Raw genomic sequence first — 13,144 nt, 5'->3', positions numbered from 1 at the left:
TTGAGAATTCATCTCCATCTAAGTAATGATTATGTATCTACTTATAGTCACTCATCCTGGGAATCATTCTCCACTGCTCATCCACAGTCATTAAGTGGTGTTGATTCTGCTTCTTAAACTCTTCTTCTCCATTTGCAAAATCCAACACTCAATCTGTCTGGAGATATTTTCAGAACTTGTCTGGCATCTTTTTCTCCAATCTGCCCCTCAAAAAGACATTTATTTTTCCAAAACACACAGCTGGCCAAGTTACGTTTTTGCTGGAAGTCTTTCGATGAACAATTTAACTGTCTTCAAAATATTGTCTCATACTTTTTCTGTTGTCCTCACCCACCTCACCCCGCCCCCACATTCATGCTCCCCTCAAACTCTGTTACAGACCTCCAGTTCCCTACAAATATCTTGCATTTCATGTGGCTTTTTATCTCCCTGTTTGGATTACTTTTCGTCCTTTGGGAATGTAGCTAATCTTATTTATCTTTAAGAATCACCTGTTGATTCCTCTAGGAAACTTTCTTACTCATTTTACCCTTAACTCTTCTCCAAGGTTTAATACTTCCACAGTGCCCTATAATCAAATATAAAAATTTTGTACTGTATGTTCATCGTTAATTAATACTGAAATAGAGAAGATCAGATTCGTTAGAACAATTCCAAAATTCAAATTCATTAGAAGGCACACAACTTTTCCATTGTTTGTAGTTTTGTTTGGTATTTGATATATCATTCCTGTTTCGATTTCAGTTTCAGAGAAAATCCAGACATCACAGGAACCCACCAAGGGTCGTTATTGTGTTTTTGTTTCATAATGAAATATTTGTAATAAAATCTTTTAATGGTATCATAAAGCCTACGGGAACTGTAAAAACATTCAGCTCCCTGGGGCTTTTTTTTTTTTCTTGGTAGCTTTAAGTTGTTAGTTTTTGAGATAAAAGCTTTAAAAGATTTTAAAATGATTTTGAATACTTCCTGATTTTTTAGAACTACAAAGACAATATTCTCACCAAGCTAGTGTTTTCCTGCACTAAGGGAACCTCTAAGGGATCTCCGCAGAAGTGAGCTGTGGTGTGTGAAAGGCACAAACCCTGACCTCTCATTCTTTCACGGAAATCATGTGATGATTTCAAGGAATTGATTTCCTCTTCTTTTCTGTCATACTTCTTCATGTGTGAGAAGGAGAGAGAAGAGAGGGAGAGGGACAGAGAGAAAGAGTTTGAAGAGGGTTTGATGTTTCCTTTCATCTGCATGATTTTTTATTTATCTTCTATATTTGGGGGATTTATAAAGTTTAATGTTTGAAATGTGAAAGAAAGACATGGATTTATTTTTCTTTCTTTTTTAGCTCAACAGCTGTGTCTTTTCAATGTTTTCATGAGCGTTGTGGTCAAGATTACTATTAAACCTATTGCTTTACTTTTTATATATAAGAGATGGTTAAATAAGTTTGAGTATATAATGTGGTCTGTTGACCTTAAAAATAAAACAGGCAGCGAGTTTGCTAGCAAAAATGTATTTATTCAGAAACAGCAAAGAATTACAATTCTGGACAAGCAAGCTATAGCAAAAGCCATGGACAATTCCAACAAACAAAGGAGAGAAACATCATTTTGTTGAGAAAAAGAAGGAAGTAGAGAGGGGTAGTTTTGAACACAAGTCCATTGGAAAAAAGTGAGAGTTCAGGAGATGATAGTTTTTCACATTGACTGAGCTGCTGAGGTAATTGATTTCTTTTAGAAAATGCAATGTCCATACATCTTTTCCTGCTGGGATCTATAATAGGTGATTCTTTTCTGTTGATGATTCTGTTGGGAACTCTGATTGACAAGTCTTCCTGTAATTGACATTGAGTGGTACTGTGTGAGAGCTCCCCCTCCTGGCATCCCGACTCCATTTTAGTGAGGTTTCCCTTTATTAATTTTTGCAGGTTAAATTAAGAATTTTCACAGATATTATTACAAAATAAATAAATATTTTAATTGGCTATGGAATATACATATTCTGTAAAAGACCTATGTACTGTATATGCTTAATTCACAGAAAACTATTGACAAGATAGAAATCTATGGGCAACATAAATTTTAAAAATACTGCCTCAAAAATAAAATTTTAAAAAATCTGTCTATCTTGAAAATTAACTTGACTGAATTTCTTAATCTGTCTTGTTCTCAGCTTTTTGCAGAAATAGTATCTACCTCAGATCTGTGTGCATCAAATAAGATAGTATTCATAAGTTTCTAGCAAACACCTCACGTACGAAAAACCTTTAGTAAATTCTCCCTTTAGACTTTTGAAATCATAATAGTTCTAGATGTGTAATAATTGTTTTATGTTTTAGTCATGGTCATATAACATTTTAAATTATCAGAAAAGAAAATGTGGCTCTTAAGCTGAGGTCATGTCCTTGTTTAGATATAATGTTTTAGATCTTCTAAACATCTTTAGTTTAATCTATCCACTACTTAGCCTGGCAAATGGTAACATAGTATAAAATTAACATTATAGGTATATTATCTTGGGCACAGAGTGTGAACTGTGGTGGACAGAAAGAGAAGGAGTTTTAGTTTCCCATTGGAGAGTCTTTTGTGGCCTTTGAAATGTTAATACGCAATTTCCTCTGCATAATTCAGTAGTCCAATTTCTTCATCTGTACAGTGAGGGTAATAACATATAATCTTTCTTTCTTTCTCTAAACTTTCTTTCTCCTTTCTCCTTTTACTGATAAGTAATCTAAAGCAAGGAGTTTGCCGAGATTTTTTTAAAAATGGTTTTATTGAAGTAAATTTGAAATAATAAACTTACAATTTAATAAATTTATATACATTCGTACCCCTGAAAAACCACCACAATCAAGACAGTGAACATATTTATCGATATTTTCACTACTCAAGCCAAGGTTCTCTACGCTGTTTTGTAATACTTCCTCTTTATATCCTGCTCCTCCCGGTCCCCACATGAACTTTAATTTGTTTTCTATCACTATAGATTATTGTGCATTTTCTAAAGTTTTATGAAATGAAATCATACAGAGTGTACTTTTTTTCCATTCACTTAGTTTAATCAGTTTGATTCATCTATCTTATTGATTGCATACATTGATAGTTCATTCTCCTTTACTGTTGATCAGTATTCCACAGTGTGACTACTCCAAAATACATACGTCTTTTTAACTGTTGAAGGACATCTGGATTATTCTGAGTTTTATAAAAATGAAACTGCTATGAACGCTCTTGAACAAACCTTTATATGCCTATATACTTGAGTAAATATCTAGATATGGAATAGCTAGGTCATATGGCAGATGTATGGTTAAATGTTTTAGAAAATGAACAAACTTTTTCCCAAAGTGGTTACATAATTTTATATTCTGACCAGCAGAATGATAAATCTAGTTATTCCTCCGAATTATTGCCAACACCTGATATGATCAGTCTTGTTAATTTTAACATTCTAAATGGTTTATAGCATTATCCCACTTTGGTTGCCTATTTTTTAATTAAACTTTTTATTTTGAAAAAAATAGTAATTGATATGCAGTTGTAAGAAATAATACACAGAGATGCCGCATATCCTTTGCCTAGCTTTTTTTCCCAATATTAACATCTTGCAAAACTATAGAACAATATCATAATCAGGATATTGACATTGATACAGTCAGGATAGAGATACAAAACATTTCCATCACTAGAGTCCCTCCTGTTGTCCCTTTACAGCCACATCTACCTCCATTTTTTTGTGTTCTGTTTCTTCTGTTTCTTGTTTTTCTGTTTCTCTTTCCTTAGCTTCCTGTGGGTAATTTGAGCATATTTTTAGGATTACATCTTAATTTATTTATAGTGTATTGGAATATATCACTTTATCTAGTTTTCTTAGTGTCTGCTTCGGGTATTATAATATATATACATGTTTTATTACAGTAGGTAAGTGTCAATGTCTTACCACTTTGAGTGAAGTGTAAAAATCTTACTTTCATTTAGGTCATTTTACCTTCTCCACTTTTGAAAAATAATTATCTTAGGTGTTTCATCTCTATACATTGAGTACCACATCTGATGGTGTTATAATTTTTGCTTCAACCATAAATTATGATTTAAGAAACTCATAAAAGCAGAATGGTCTATTCGTTGTTCCACTTTTGTCCACTTCAATGTTCTTCTTACCTTTCAGAAGTCCCAAGCCTTCTTCTGTTATCATCGCTTTCTATTTAGAGAACTTCCTTTAGCCATTTGTTAAGGATAGATTTGCTAGCAACAAATTCTCTTAATATTCCTTTGTCTAAGAATATATTTATTTCCTGTTCATTCCTAAAGGATATTTTTGCCAGATGCAGAATTTATGGTTAACAATTTATTTCAGTTCTTAAAAAATGTGCCACTTTCTTTTGGTCTCCACAATTTCACATGAGAAGTCACTTTAATTCAAATTGATTTCCCTCTACAAGTAATGTTTAATTTCTCTATGGTTGCTTTTTAATTCATATATACATATATGTGTGTGTGTGAGTGTGTGTGTGTGTGTGTGTGTGTGTGTGTGTGTGTGTGTGTGTGTGTTTTAGTTTTCAGAAGTTTAATTATGATGTTATGATGCCTTGGCTTTGATTTATTTGAGTATATTCTATTTGGGGTTTGCTCAACTTTTTGAAACTGTAGGTTTATGTCTCTCCTCAAATTTGGGGAGTTTTCAAATACTGTTACTTCAAGTACTTTCTCAAATACTTCAAGTACTCTCCTCTCCTCTGGGACTACAAGGGTATGGATGTTAGCTCTTTTATTATTGTCCTACAGATTATTTTTTTCTTTCTGTTGGCTAAACTCTATCACCTTGACCTCAAATTCACTGATACTATTCCCTGTAATCTTCATTCTAGTACTGAACTCAGTCAGTGACATTTTTCAGTTACTGTTGCTTAATAACATCTTTTTAAAAATCTTTGCTGTATTTTAGGTATATTTGATTTATACTAGGAGACTCATAATCGTATTTAACTTTTTTAAGTAGGCAGTATTGGTGAAGTATAAAGCTAGGCCAGTGGTTGTGTATGTTCACTTCCCACTCTGCCCTGCTGACACTACTCCTGCATACGTGCGACACTGACTCACACTGCTTCGTTGCAGACAATTGGGATGGAAGCTCATCTACCCTTACCCTGCTGACACTTTCCAATTAGAAACAGGGCACCCGTTCAAATTACCTCTTTACCTCTGAGCCAGGGGATAAGATCAGCTTTCCACTGATCCTGACTGCAACCAAGAGGTTGGAAATGAAGAGACCAAGAACAGGCTGCTTTATTGCTACAAACTGGAGACAGAAGCTCAACTCTTTAATGGGGCCCCCCAGACACCTGTAGAAAGTAAGTAGGGCAAGCAGATTATCAATTAACACCGCCTCCTCCAACTCTTTGTGCCTTCTGGGGTGGATACTCAGTAACCCACTAAATCTGAAACCTGTGCTATGGATGGGGGAGCTGTGTGGAGAAACAAGAGTGCAGCTAGGTCTGCTTCACACTGCTTATTTTACTCATTGTTGTCTGATGGATATGGAAATTCAGTTCCCCACTGGGCCTCAGTGAAACTAGAGTAAGGAGAAAGTGAAGTACTTAATAACATTTACTTGTACCACCTTGTTTCATTTTAGTGATGCCAGGTGAGGTGGAGGCTGCCTCCTTAAGTCACTTTGCTTTGGGGTGTGGCATGGAGGCTAGCTGGCTGCTAGTCCCCACTGATACTATTCTGCTGGTAGAATGTGCCAGGCAGATGATGGAAGATCAGCTCCCAGCTCTGTCTGCCAATACTGGAATTGGATTCTGTGAGCACAGAGTTGGAATGGAAAATCGGTGTCTCTTCTGAAATACAGAGTCTTGAAAACCAATCTTTCATATATTTTATCAAGATTTTGGTTATATCAAAAGGCAGAAACTTGGTCACTGTTACTCCATCTTGGCTGAAGCAGAAGTCTTAAACAAATCTTTTAAACTAATTATCAAACTTTTTGAAAAGATGGATTTGAGTTGTACTAAAATTAGGTCACAGTATCCAACATTGCTGATGTGCAATCAAATGTTATAAGCTGGAATACATCAAACTACAGAATAAAACAAATTATGATATTCTTTCCATAATGGCTTCAGATTTTGAAAATGAAGTATTCTTCAGTAAAAGCCAATCAATAGCAAACTGAGGTCTTATGCCTAGAGTCTGTTAAGTAATTCTTAATGTTTTATTTAAATACAAACAAAAAATAATAAAATGGGATGGAGAGATACCTATTCAAATAATTAAGTAAAATCGATTATCATTTGTGTACATTTTTGAAGGGTACTTATAATCAAGTAAGTAGTATTGTAATAATGTGAATTTCTTAACGTTGATAATTGCACTGTGGTCGTGGAAGATGTTAATTAGGGTAACCTAGATGATGTAATATGGGAACTCTGTTACTTTTGCAACTCCCGTGTAAGTCTAAATTTATCTCAAAGTAAACAGTTAATTAAAAATAAGTTTCTTACTTTCTTATTACATAGCCAATGACGAAATTGTTAGAGAGGAAAAATTTTCCTTCTACCCTCTGAGGTTCTTTGGCTGGTTTAATAATTAGATTAATATAAAACAGATTAACAGGAGAAAAATGAATTTACATATATATTATATATAAATGTACGTATGCGTGTGTGTGTGTGTGTGTGTGTGTGTGTGTGTGTGTGTGTATCATACAGATGGGTCATTCAAATAAAAATTATTTCTGGTAATAGCTCTTCTTCTGGGCCAGTCTTCCATCTAAATTATTTTGGGAAGTTAAGGGAGAAGTAAGTTTTTCTAGAATCTGGTGGGTCTTGAGTGCCTTCAGCTCAAAGCAGTCCACATGCCAAAGTAGCACATTTCAGGGAGGTTCATTCTGAACTCCTTCAAAATATCGGAGCCATTTTTATTCTTAATTCCACTCCCTCTCCGATCAGTCACTAAAGCTTGCCGTTTGTTTCTCCGCACTATTTTTCTGTCTTCTGTAATACACTTGTTGCTCAAGTTCCCATTAGTTCTAGCTTGGATCATTACAATGGCCCCACATTAATTTTTCTATTTCTATACCTAGGAAGAAAGAACTAACTTCAGTGGGTCACTCTGTCAGTTGGCTAGAACTAATTTACCTCATCAGTTGGGAGCCACTTAACTCTTCTAAACCACAAAGTCCTCAACTATAAAATGGGAGTAATTACAAAGTGACAATGAGATACAAATTATATTTAATCTTAGAATCAGCAAAGCACTTGTATTTTATTTATTTTTATTTTAAGTTAAATTTATTGGGGTGACATTGGTTAATAAAATTGTTTCGAGTATATAGTTCAATAATATATCATCTCATATTGCATTCTGTGTTCACCAGCCAGACAAATTTTCAGTCACGACATATTTGGCTCCCTTTATCCTTATCTACTTCTCCTTCTTCCCCCTTTCCCTCTGGTAATTACCAAACTGCTGTCTGTATCTATGAGTTTTTGTCTGTTTGTTTTATTCATTTGTTGCTTTCAGTTTTTTATTCCCCATAAGAGTGAAATCAACTTTTTCTGCCTGACTTACTTTGCTTAGCATGATAATCTCAAGATCCATCTGTGTCGTCGCAAATGGCAATGTTTGATCTTTTGTTATAGCCAAGTAATATTCCATTGTATGTATGTACCACATCTTCTTTATCCAATCTACTGAAGTGCATTCTGTTTGTTTCCATGCCTTGGCCACCATGAATAATGCTGTAATTAACATTGTGGTGCATATATCTTTACAGATAAATGTTTTTAGATTGTTCAGGTAGATATGCAGAAGAGGGATTGCTGGGTCAATAAGGTAATTATACCTTAATTTTTTGAGAACCTCCATACTGTTTTCCATAATGGCTGTACCAATTTATATTCCCACCAGCAATGTATGAGGATTCCTTTTTCCTCACAACCTCTCCAACACTTATTACTTGTCTTGTTGATGATAGCCATTCTTATAGGTGTGAGGTGGATTTGATTTGCATTTCCTTAATAGCTAATGATGTTTAGCATCTTTTCATAGGTATGTTGGCCATTTGTATGACATCTTGGCAGAAGTGTATTTTTAGGTCCTCTGCCCATTTTTTAATTGGATTGTTTGTGTTTTTGTTGTTGTTGAGTTGTGTATATATATATATTTATATATATATTTATTGGATATTAGCTCTTTATTGGAGTCATTGTTTGCAAATATCTTCTTCCATTTAGTTGGTTTTCTTCATTTTATTGATGGCTTATTTTTTGTTGAGCAGAAGCTTTTTAGATTGATATAGTCCCATTTATTTATATTTAAAGCATTTGTATTTTAAAATGCTAATGTGTAATTACTTGTTAGATGCAGCCAATCATAAATAATTGCTTCTAGGAAAATAATTTTACTCATATGTTTTAGGTTCATAGGTTTCCTGTTACCTGCTTATATAAAAGTAGCCTTTAGTGGTGACACTAAAACCCAAAACACATTGACATGCTTCAAGTCAAGCCAGCCTGGGGATTGCAATGGCCTCTTATTTCTACTTTGTTCAATTTCAACCATATAATATAGCCATATAGGGCTAAAGCTGTTAATTTTCACTTTGTCACCTTCAGTAACTTCTTAAAGCCATATAGCTCTAGAGCTGCCTACAAGTTAAACCCCAAGTAAAACAAGTCACCCTCAAATGATTGAATTGCCTTCCTGGGTACATGTAATAACATTCATTGATTAATATATCTGTGACTACATGGATAAAACTTAAGCAATAATTGAACAGAAATAAACTCTTTGCAAGTTCAGTCACAGAAAACAATAGGATATGCTCTTACAATTATTCATTTATGACATTTAAAAACCATCTTCGCCTTATAATTTTTGTCACATTTTAATATCCTTTATGAAAATGAACACCAGCATTATTATTCTTTACAGCCTTTTAAAATGAACAATATTTTGTGGATTTTTTTCTTACAAGTCACTGACTCAACACAACCTGTCCAGATCCCCAATACCTCCATATTTTGCTTTCAAAAGGAAGAAATCACTCTCCAAAAGTTTAATGGTAAATACAAATAAGATATCTTAAACTTTTGATCATGAACTGAGCATTTTGAAAATATTAACATATATATTTCAGAAAAAAAAAACAAAAACAAAAGCAAGCTGGTATTTTAGTAGAACTTCCTTGTTTTCAATAAAAATAACACCCATATGTTGGCTGGGTCAAGGGGGAAGAGTAATGAATAATTCAGAACCTTAATATCATAATAGATTTCATACTGCTTGGTTATTTCTTGCTGAATTCACTTAAGTGTCATAGTCCACATTTACACACAGCTTTATTCAGTGAATAAAATCTATACTGAGACCCTAAGCCTTAACCAATTGCCCAGGATGAAGCTTGATATGACTGAAGAGCTCTGCATATTTAAATATTCAGGAACAAATATTGATAAATATTGAAGGTAAGGCAGAAATTTTGTGAAAGAAAAGGTTCCTATTTGCTGCCAGGTAGTTTGCCATTTTGCTTTGATATTGACTTTCAATACTGAGAGATGAATATGATTTGACTCTTGAAGAAGAGTTATATATACAGTAAGAGCTCTGTGTTACACAATTCTGTTTTGGTTCTGGGGCACTTGGCATAAGGACCCTCCACTATTATCTACAGCTTGAGAATGCACAGCTGGAATGGCAATGGATTTGTTATTTGTAAAACATCCGTGAATTTCACCACAGGCCTTCTACCAACGTGGAAGCATCTGTGAGTCAAACTGTTCTCCAGCTGTTCATCTACTACCTGCAGGTTCTTATAGCATAAAGTCGCTATTAATACTGCTGGTTACACTGCACCCCTGATGAGTCCGTACAAAATTGTTTCTCTTATACTACACTTTAATGCATGAAATCCCTCAAGATAAATCCCTTAAGTTTCTTTAAAAACTTTAAATATATATATATAACGATTTTACATATATATATATATATAATCTTTTTGGAAATACTGCCAGAGTTTCTGGGACAGCTCTCCACGTTTTCATCCAAACACTTTGTTTCCTAAGTTTTTGCAAATGGTCCTCCCTTCCAAGCAGATACATCCTCAGTGTTTTTCCACACAAAGAATAGAGAGAATTTCCATGAAAGCATGATTCGAAAGCAAAATAAAATAAAACAATTGCCAGACTGAAGTCGTTTTAGGCCTTATCTTCAAAAGCACAATTGCTTAAGGACCCCTTAACAAATAGCTTTTCTTATTAAGGCTCTGGAAATTTTAATTTCTTTAACAGTGACACACATATTTTAGGTTTTAATTAAAAGCTTTAGCGATAATAATTTGTATCATTGTACCACTGTACTTTTATTTAAAAACAAATTGCATTTATAAATCATTTGGTAAAGGGTATTTAACAGCTTAACTTCAGGATAAGAAAAAGAAGCAGACTTTTATATTAAAAGTAAAACAATAATATATACTGTTTAAATTTGCCAAGAACATTTATTTTAATTTAAACATCAATTAATAATTACAGTAAATGATTACAAGATTTAACAATTCAACCAACTTTTGCAAAGGTTAATGGAAAACGTATAATGGCTCGCTTTAAAATCCAGATATCTTCAATGATTATATTGTGTTTTATGTATTCAAAATTTCAATGAGATCACGCTAACTGCTGCAATACATGGACACTTTCTGCAGCAGTTTGCCATTACTTCCACACCAGCAGGTCTACATTTCTTGACAACAGCTTATGTATTCTTTCCAGTACTCAATGTTTGTTTTTCTCTTGGTTTATGTTTCTTTGGATCTAAAGAAGAGAGATACAATTTAATAAGAATATAGTCACGTGAGCATAATATGTAATAGCTTAAATCTGATATTATACCATGTGTTAATAACTCAATATCAATTGAGTTTTTCTTCTGTGTGGACTTCTAGATTTCATTTTGATTTTTAGGTTTCAGATATTGACCTTCATTTTTAAAATTTAGATATTAGGTTTCTTGTACTCATGAATGGACATAAATATAATGTGCTTTTTTAAATTAAATTTCTGGTATATAGGCCACTTTCAAATGGGAAATAATATATTTAGCTCTGTACTCAAAGAAAGATAATAAGTCAAATATCTTCTGCCTGCTTTCATTAAAAGAAACACATTACTAATTCTTAAGTAGAAGAGTAATCGATAATATATATTGTGTATGCAGGTGGTAAAGAGAGCAGGCAAGCTCATTAGAATCTGTTCTGTGGCCTGGTTACCCACACAAAGCAATATTTCTTTAAAGATATAATAATTCATCTTTCTCATATATTATCCCCTCCACATAATTGCTTTACACACCTCCTTTTCAAACCTAACCTATATCAAAGCACTTACTGGGCACCTACCTCATGGTTACAGGGAATTTCTTCACAAGTCATGACACTTTTTGACTACACTGGTCAAGCTCATGACTAACACATGGTCTTATATTAGGTCTTCCCTCTGCCTAGCATTCCTTTTCCTATATTTTATTTTTTCATGTTCATGGCCACTTCTTGTCATGTTAATATATAGGAAAATGTGTTCCCTAACTATCCAGTATATATTAATTAACCCCCATCATTTTTGTATAAGGTAGGGATCACATTTGTCTGCAACTAACAGAAAATTCAAAGAGTAGCTTACATGAACTAAGGCTTTATGGTTCTCATGCATAAGAAATTTGTTGGCAATTGAAGTTAATTCAGGGTCTTGCCCTATCTTTCTCACAGGTCACAGCTTGGCTTCTTTTTCAACAGCCATCACTTCTGCATTCCAGCAAAGAAGAAGAAGTAAATGACAAAGAAAGAGGCACACCTGTATAAGAAAAGCAAACTTGTCCCAAAAATTTTAGAAGTCTCATATTTTATTATTCAGAGCTATGTCACATGACCACCATTAGCTGCAAAGGATGCTTAACTGTGTAAAATTCTTGCCACTTTGAACAACAGTGATATTCCATTAGCAATAAAGAATGGATAGCTAATAGAAGACTAGCAGCTTCTGTCAAATTTCATAGTATAGATACATATATATATATATTACTTTCTTTGCTGCCTGTATTAATTGATTTACTTGTTTATTTATTTATCTAACATACTATCTCCCTATTACTAGAAAATGAGCTCCAGGAGAACTAAAATCCCATCTGTCTTGTTCACTCCTCCATGTCCACAATCAAGAAAACTCTTCGGCCCATAAAATATGTGTGAGAAATATTTTTTCAATGAAAGAATATTGGATTCATTGAAATTAAATTAAATAGCAATGTTGACTTATGTAATCCAAATTTTTTAAATGCTGCATTTCATAAATGGCCATCTATTATATGTAAATACTTTCTTATTTAGCTTTAAAGTAAATATAATACGTATATAAATATTTTAGGTGGGAGGTGTTCAAATACTTTTAAAAAGACTACCTTAACCAAGTATAACTGGAAAGTTAGTAGCTCTTTCAGACCATAAACACCTATGAGAATAAGAAGTTTCTGCACACATAGCACCTGTCATCAAATTCCATCCTTCCCAGTAGGCGGCCTGAAAAATGGTTACTTTTGTATTCTCTGGCCTTTGATATTGTTGGAAGCAAAGAAAAAAATCATTACTTGTTCTACTCTTTTCAGTCCACTTGAGACTAGCAAAAGCCATTTGCTCAATTCTCATCACCTGGAAAGGAAATCTCAAGATAATAAAGTCAGAGCAGTTTCCTTTGATTCAGAAGAAATACTTTTATAGTTTCTTTACAAAAAAAATCATAGAAAATTGATGTAATCCTTTTCATGATCTCATTACTGTACAATATTATCGAAGAATATTAATTTAAATTATCCAAGCAATTGCTTTTTCCAATGAGAGGACTGAGGAAATGAGATACATACTATCACTTAACTGAGTTACTCAAAATTACAGAATCTCTTTAGAAGTGATGCTGAAACTACAATATGAATTTCTTGACTCCAGAGCCTGTGTTTGAACCATTCTTTCACTAGGGCCCCTAATATGCTAGTAACTGAAAAGGATCATTAAATCTTTCAGGCGCAATGGTATCATTTAAACACTCAGGAAGAAACAACTTGCCAACTCTTACACTGACTCCCTGAAATAGTTATAA

This window comes from Pteropus alecto, unplaced genomic scaffold (assembly GCF_000325575.1).
Source record: "Pteropus alecto unplaced genomic scaffold, ASM32557v1 scaffold25, whole genome shotgun sequence".
Classification (NCBI taxonomy): domain Eukaryota; kingdom Metazoa; phylum Chordata; class Mammalia; order Chiroptera; family Pteropodidae; genus Pteropus; species Pteropus alecto.
The sequence above is the reverse complement of the archived record's forward strand: the minus strand, read 5'-3'. Positions refer to the sequence as shown.